Raw genomic sequence first — 6,428 nt, 5'->3', positions numbered from 1 at the left:
TACTGTGGAAACGCGTTCTGATTACAATTATTGCTCTCTATGCTTTTAATGATTAAGTTTTGGCTATTGCCTTAAAAGAGGCTAGCTCTCAGCTCTTACTTAGACAAGCATGCTACATATGGCCTTAAACTTTGGGTTTGCACATTACCCCCGGGGAAAAGGACTGGAGGGTACATCATAGTTAAATGGAAAATCTTTCTGAAGTCCCCCACCCTTAAGAAGCTGCCTCTGAAGTCTCTAAAAATGTACTCTGACTGCCCTCTGCTGGTTAGATGGAAGAACGGCTAAAAGAAAAGTGAGCATGGGTTTTAGCTCTTTGGCTAGTCTGAATTTAATAGAAAAGGAAATTGCTAAGAGATCAAAAGCGAAAGACAATGGGACAGAAAGAGAATTCTTACTTGTGACTCTACAGTGCAAATATGGACCCAGACTAAACAAATTCCCTAAAGGAAGCACCCCAGTGTTGGAATGAAGTCTTGCTTTAGAGTCATCTGATCTGTAGGGATGCCCCACAGCTACCCACGGTGTGAGCAGAATTCATCTGTGTTCTGGATAGGTTTGTCTCAGACCCGATAAACCATAAGGTAGGACTCAGCGGAGCCTGGGGACACCAATGTTAAATTTGTTTTCATTTACTGATATATTTACTGCCTGGTACCATCTGTACCATAACTCGGCAATTAGAATAAACCTCATATTGGATCCCTGGTCTATAGACTAAGAGCTGTCATAGCGGGGGAGGTCAAGTGGAAGCTTCAGAAACTGCACAGCTCCCCAGCCAATATACAGAGTCTTGGATACAGAGAGTCTTGGATTATTGGGGCGATTACATGTGAAACATCTAATATTCTTAAGTCAGTGACTAGCACATAATAAATGTTCAATAAATGTTAGGTGCTAGTGCTATTCTACATCACTAAGGAGTCCCGTGATGGATTTCCTTTAAAAGACAGAACTGTGGGTAGGCAAGATATTTACAGAGGTTGGCTCATTAGAAGATACAAGAATAATGGAACCATGACGTAATAGAATCCAGAAGCATTCTGGATTCTCTTATGGATTTATAGGATTAATCAGCAATTAATAAAGATTAACTGCCTAAATCCAGGGAGTTACACATTTTGGAAGAGGACATCACAGAGCCTTGACCCACTGGAATTTACGCAGGTGATTACTAGAACATGGCTTCTGTAGGGGCAGAAACAGGTGAGCAACCAATGAGAGTATTGCATATTATAGTCAAAAGAAGGAAAGAATAGATGAACCTGGAACTGTTGGCAATTGTTCACTTTTTCTTGCTCAGTTCACAACCTGAACCCATTTTCAAATCTGGAATAGACTGACTGAAGAGAGATGGCTACTTCCAATTACATAACTTGGCAATTAGAATAAACCTCATATTGGATCCCTGGTCTATAGACTAAGAGCTGTCATAGCGGGGGAGGTCAAGTGGAAGCTTCAGAAACTGCACAGCCCCCCAGCCAATATACATACTAATTTTTTAAACATACACATTACATTCTAGGGGAAGGGAGATGACAGGGATTAGTGTCATCATTAGGATCTTAAGGTTGCAGGGGAGAGAGTCCCTAACATATCTCTATTTAATTCAAAAGTTTGGCCTCATCAGAAATCAGAAACATCTTTGAGAATGGCCATAGAGTATCACAAGCCCAACCAAGCAGTGGTCCTGATTGTGGCTTCCATGCCTAATAAGGTGTCAGGCACTTGGTATACTGAAGGAGTTGGTTCCATCTCTTTTTTAAAAGATTTATTTATTTGAGAGAGAGAGAGAGAGAGAAAGCATGAGCAGGAGGAGCAGAGGGAGAGGGGGAAAGAGAATCTTCAGCAGACTCCATGCTGAGTGCGGAGCCTGACGCAGGGCTCATCTCAGGACCTCAAGATCATGATTTGAGCCAAATCCTAGAGTCAGATGCTGAATCAACTGCACCACCCAGGTGTCCCAAGAGTTTGTTCCTTCTTAAGCAAAAAAGGGGATCAGAAACAGTTGGCTTTGCCATGGGTCGGATAGTAATACACATTACAGATTTGCCCCAGAACTAGGATAGCTCTTCTGCTGTGTGTCATGATACATAGTCTGTAGAGATCTGGACAATCTCGACATAACCACAGCACACAATACTGATCCATGACAATGACATCAGGATGAGCACAAGAGCTCACTGAAGACCTTGGTAAGATCTGCATGAGGGCATGAGAAAAACCCTGCAAGGATTCGGGGAACTGCCTTTTCTTGTAAAACTGGTAGGCCTGTAGTTGTCAGCTGCATTCTGGAGCATCTCCTCTGCAGAAGCCAAATTCCTGCACCGTGCTTTCTTAACCCAAATGACGAAAGTACCGTGGTTTGTAGGTTTCTCTGGGTTAGCATGTTTTCTAGGTTCATCCACATTTAGCATGTATCAGTACCTCACTTCTTCTATGGCTTATTAATATTCCATTATATGCACAGATCACATTTGTTTATCCATTCATCCAGTGATGGTCATTTCGGTTGTTTCCACTTTTTCACTATAGTGAATAGTGCTGGACAGGTATTTCTTTGAACATGTTTTCAGCTCTTTGGGGTGAGGTATATATCTAGGAATGGAATTGCTTGCTAGGTCAGGTGATAATTCTATGTACAGCTGCTAAAATATTTTGAGGAATGGAATTGTCTACTGCAATGACTACCATTTCTACCATTTTACATTCTTTTTCTTTCTTTTTTAAAAGATGTATTTGTTTTAGAGAAAGCATGCATGAGCAGGGGAAGAGGCAGAGGGAGAGGAGCAGACTCTGCAAAGCATGAAGCCCAACACAAGGCTCAATCCCAAGAGTTAGAGGCTCAGCTGACTGGGCCACCCAGGCGCCCTCCATTTCACATTCTTAGCAGTAATGAATGAGGGTTCCAATTTAATTATTTTTCTTTTAAAAAATATTACAGCCACTCTAATGGGTGTGCAGTGATATCTCCTTGTGGTTTTGACTTGCATTCCCTGGTGGTTAAAGATATTTAGCATCTTTTCATGTATTTTTTGGCTACTTGTGTATTCTTTTTAGAGAAATATCCACTTAAGTCCTTTGCCCATTTTTAAACTGGGTTGTCTTTTTGTTGTTGAGTTGTAAGAGTTACTTATGTATTCTAGATACTGGATCCTTACCAATGATATGAATTGCAATTTTTTCCTTTCAGTAAGTTGTCTTCACTTTCTGGATAGTGTCTTTGGTGCATAAGAGTTTTGAATTCTGATGTTAAATTTACCTATTTATTCTTTTGTTGCGGTGCTTTTGCTGTCATATCTGCAAAGCCACTATTGAATCCAAGGTCATGGGCTGAAATCCCTGTTTTCTTGGGTTTTATCTCATGCACATTTTGTGGAATGAAAAGTGTCTTGAGGTGAGAAAGTTTACAATCTCATGCACAGTAACATTACGGAGGGCTTGTTCCATAAGTCTGGAATCCCAGGCTTGACATAGCATAGGACCAGGAAGATAGTTCCATGACTATGGTCATTGATCATATCCTATAGTGCACCATGCAGAAGCAGCTGGCCTGAAAGGGCCTGTTGAAAGCACAGTTGAAGCAGGTTAGAGCCAATATGCTGTGAGAGTGGGGAGTCCTCTTCCTAGATGCCAGATATGCATTGAGTCTGAAACTTCTATAGGACACTGTGTCCTCAAAAGAACTCATGGTGCTGGTGAAAAAGGAGGTAGAAATGGGAGTAGCCCCATTTATCACTCCCCATGACTCACTATGGCCTTCATAGAGTCTGTTTTTGCAACTTTACATTCTGTATGGTTACTGTTTGGATCCTCAAGGGAAGTTCATTCTTACCAAGGAATAGAGTAAAGCTCTCATTGAACTATAAGCTGTGGCTTTCGTTGAGGCACGTTGGCTTTGGGAAACCAGCAGGCACAAAGGATTCACCATTTTGGCAGGCCTTACTGATACTGGTGAGGAAGGAGGAGGGCTGTTACTACACAATGGGAACAGGGAGGGATGTGTATGGAACTCAGGTGATAACACACCTCGGTACCTTCTCGGTATTTCCTTGTCCAACAGTGATTGTGGATGGACAAGGGCAGTGACCCTTACCTGTAAAAGGTATTGCTGCCAAGAGTTTAGACCCTTCAGGGATGAGAGTTGGGGTCACAACCCCAAATTAGTAACCAAGACATGGAGATGCTGGTGGTGGCTGCTACCAGTGGTGACCCCAAGATTAACTGCGGTGATGGAGCTAGTGGTTTGTCTCACTAACTTCCTTGTTCTAATTCTTCCCTGAGGTCAAGAGGCCCACTGGGGCTTTGGAGAAGAGGCTCCCAGGACGTGAATGGCACAAGGGGCAGAAAGTGGCAGTCACCAAGTGTGCCGTTCCAACCTCCAAAAGGTTATCATCCACGGGGAGGGCAGTTCTTGGAGAGCCTCCAGTTGTAGGGGTGTCAGGATCTTCCTTCAGCTTGTGAGCCAAGGAGCTGAGATCATAGTCTTTCTGGGCAATCCAAGACCAGTGACTGAGTCTGGTGTGCATGTAGGGTTCATCCTTTCAAGCTAGCATGGGACTCCTCTTTGGGCAATCTCGGTGTGGGAGCTCCCTGGTAAGCTGGTTGAGACTTTCTCAAAACTAGGACACAGTTTGAAACTCTTCCTACCTAATCTTATTTGTCCTTCTTCTCTTTATCTTTCACAGGCATTACCTCTAATCAATTGCTTATATTTTTAACTCATTCAGGTTCCTCTATCCAAAGGACCTACTGTCACAGGTTCGCAACTATGATCAACATTGCAGATGAGTATATAGGCTTAAATAAAGTGACTCACTTCAAGTCATACAGCTTTTAATGGGCTATTTGTTCCTACTTAAATGTTTATTTAGTTTCATGGGGAATGATATCCATGAAAGTATGCCTTTGATGTGCAATTTATACTTTCCTAATGAACACTGAAAATATAACTATTAAAAAACGAACTGAGGCAAAACCTTACTCATCTCACACTGGGAAAGAGTATAATATCATATGCATTTGCTGAGAATATATATGTTCCATAAAAATTTGACCATGAGTTAATTTTTTAGAGATAGGCAGCTTTCTACTCAAAGGAAATGAAGTAGTAGCTCTTATCTCACCAGGAAACCAAAGCAAAAGTATAAATAAAAGACCATGTCTATGGTTGCTAGACCCTATACGAGACACTTTCCCTTATTATTTTATTCAACAGTCATTCAAACCAGTAGAAGACATAAATCCAAGCAGCTGACCTCCAGATCAATGATCCATTCTTTCCCGGGGTCTCCAAAATGAGTGTCAGTGCCTTGAGAAATACTCAGGGTAATTTACTACACAGTGTGATATGAGAAAATATTTTAACTATATTTTATGATTTAAAATTAAAATTAAAATAGTTAAAATAGGTTGACACCAGTTCATATATTTCATATACATAAGTAAGGTAGGCATGTTCAGAAATTGAGATGACTGTTAAATTGTTTAAAAGTAACAAATCTTGTGTTAACTACTGTTAAATATTTTGTATATTTTTATATATAAATGAGTTTATTCACATTCCAAAAATTTTCCACACTAAAGTTTTAGTGTATTCAGTAAGATGGCCTATTTAATAATCAATGACATGCACAATTTCATGAAAAGGCCATGTGGCCCAGTATACTGATACATCACAACTTCACTGCTTTGGCAAAACGGTGCATTGACTCAGGACATCAGGCATACTTAGAATAATACACGTAACTGCAGGTAGGGAATTCAACAATATCCTTCATCTAGAAAACCTCTCATGAATACCCAAGGATAAAGTTTGAAGTTGGCAGACAGGAAAAACCAAAATGCCACTCGATATATACATAGATACCTCCACCTCTTGTTACACTTAGAACAGTGAGTATCATAATTTTTAGCAAAAACCACTAGCCAGAGCCCTCCAATCCCACCACAATTATAGAAGAACGACAGCCTTTGGCCATTAGTTCTTAGTTCAGATGATGCTTTGAGGGCTAAGTAAGGTGGGTCTACAGTGATGTCTTTCATCATGAAAAAAGTGGGAATAAAGATCTAATGAGTTTATACAGGTTGCTTAATTTTTATATGCATAGCTCCTCTGCTATAGAAAGACTGATGACATAACATTTTTACAATACACATATATTTAATGGCTAGAGGACCTGTAAGGTAGAATTCACTCTAACTACATCCAGAGCTAGGTGAAAAATGCCTACCCATTTTATACCAGAAAACTTCAAGTGCTCACAGGATCAATTTTTATAGAATATATTGACTGGAACATGAAGGTAGATATTGCTATAACATTCATCCACTTGCTAACTCAAGTGGGCACATGCTCTTTGCTATGCGTTCTTCTAGGCATTGGAGATGGAGCCGCAATCAGAGTAGAAGGCTCCTGCCCGTAAACT

Source organism: Mustela putorius, unplaced genomic scaffold (genome assembly GCF_011764305.1).
Source record: "Mustela putorius furo isolate JIRA1106 unplaced genomic scaffold, ASM1176430v1.1 tig00000228_pilon_pilon_pilon, whole genome shotgun sequence".
NCBI lineage: Eukaryota > Metazoa > Chordata > Mammalia > Carnivora > Mustelidae > Mustela > Mustela putorius.
The sequence above is the reverse complement of the archived record's forward strand: the minus strand, read 5'-3'. Positions refer to the sequence as shown.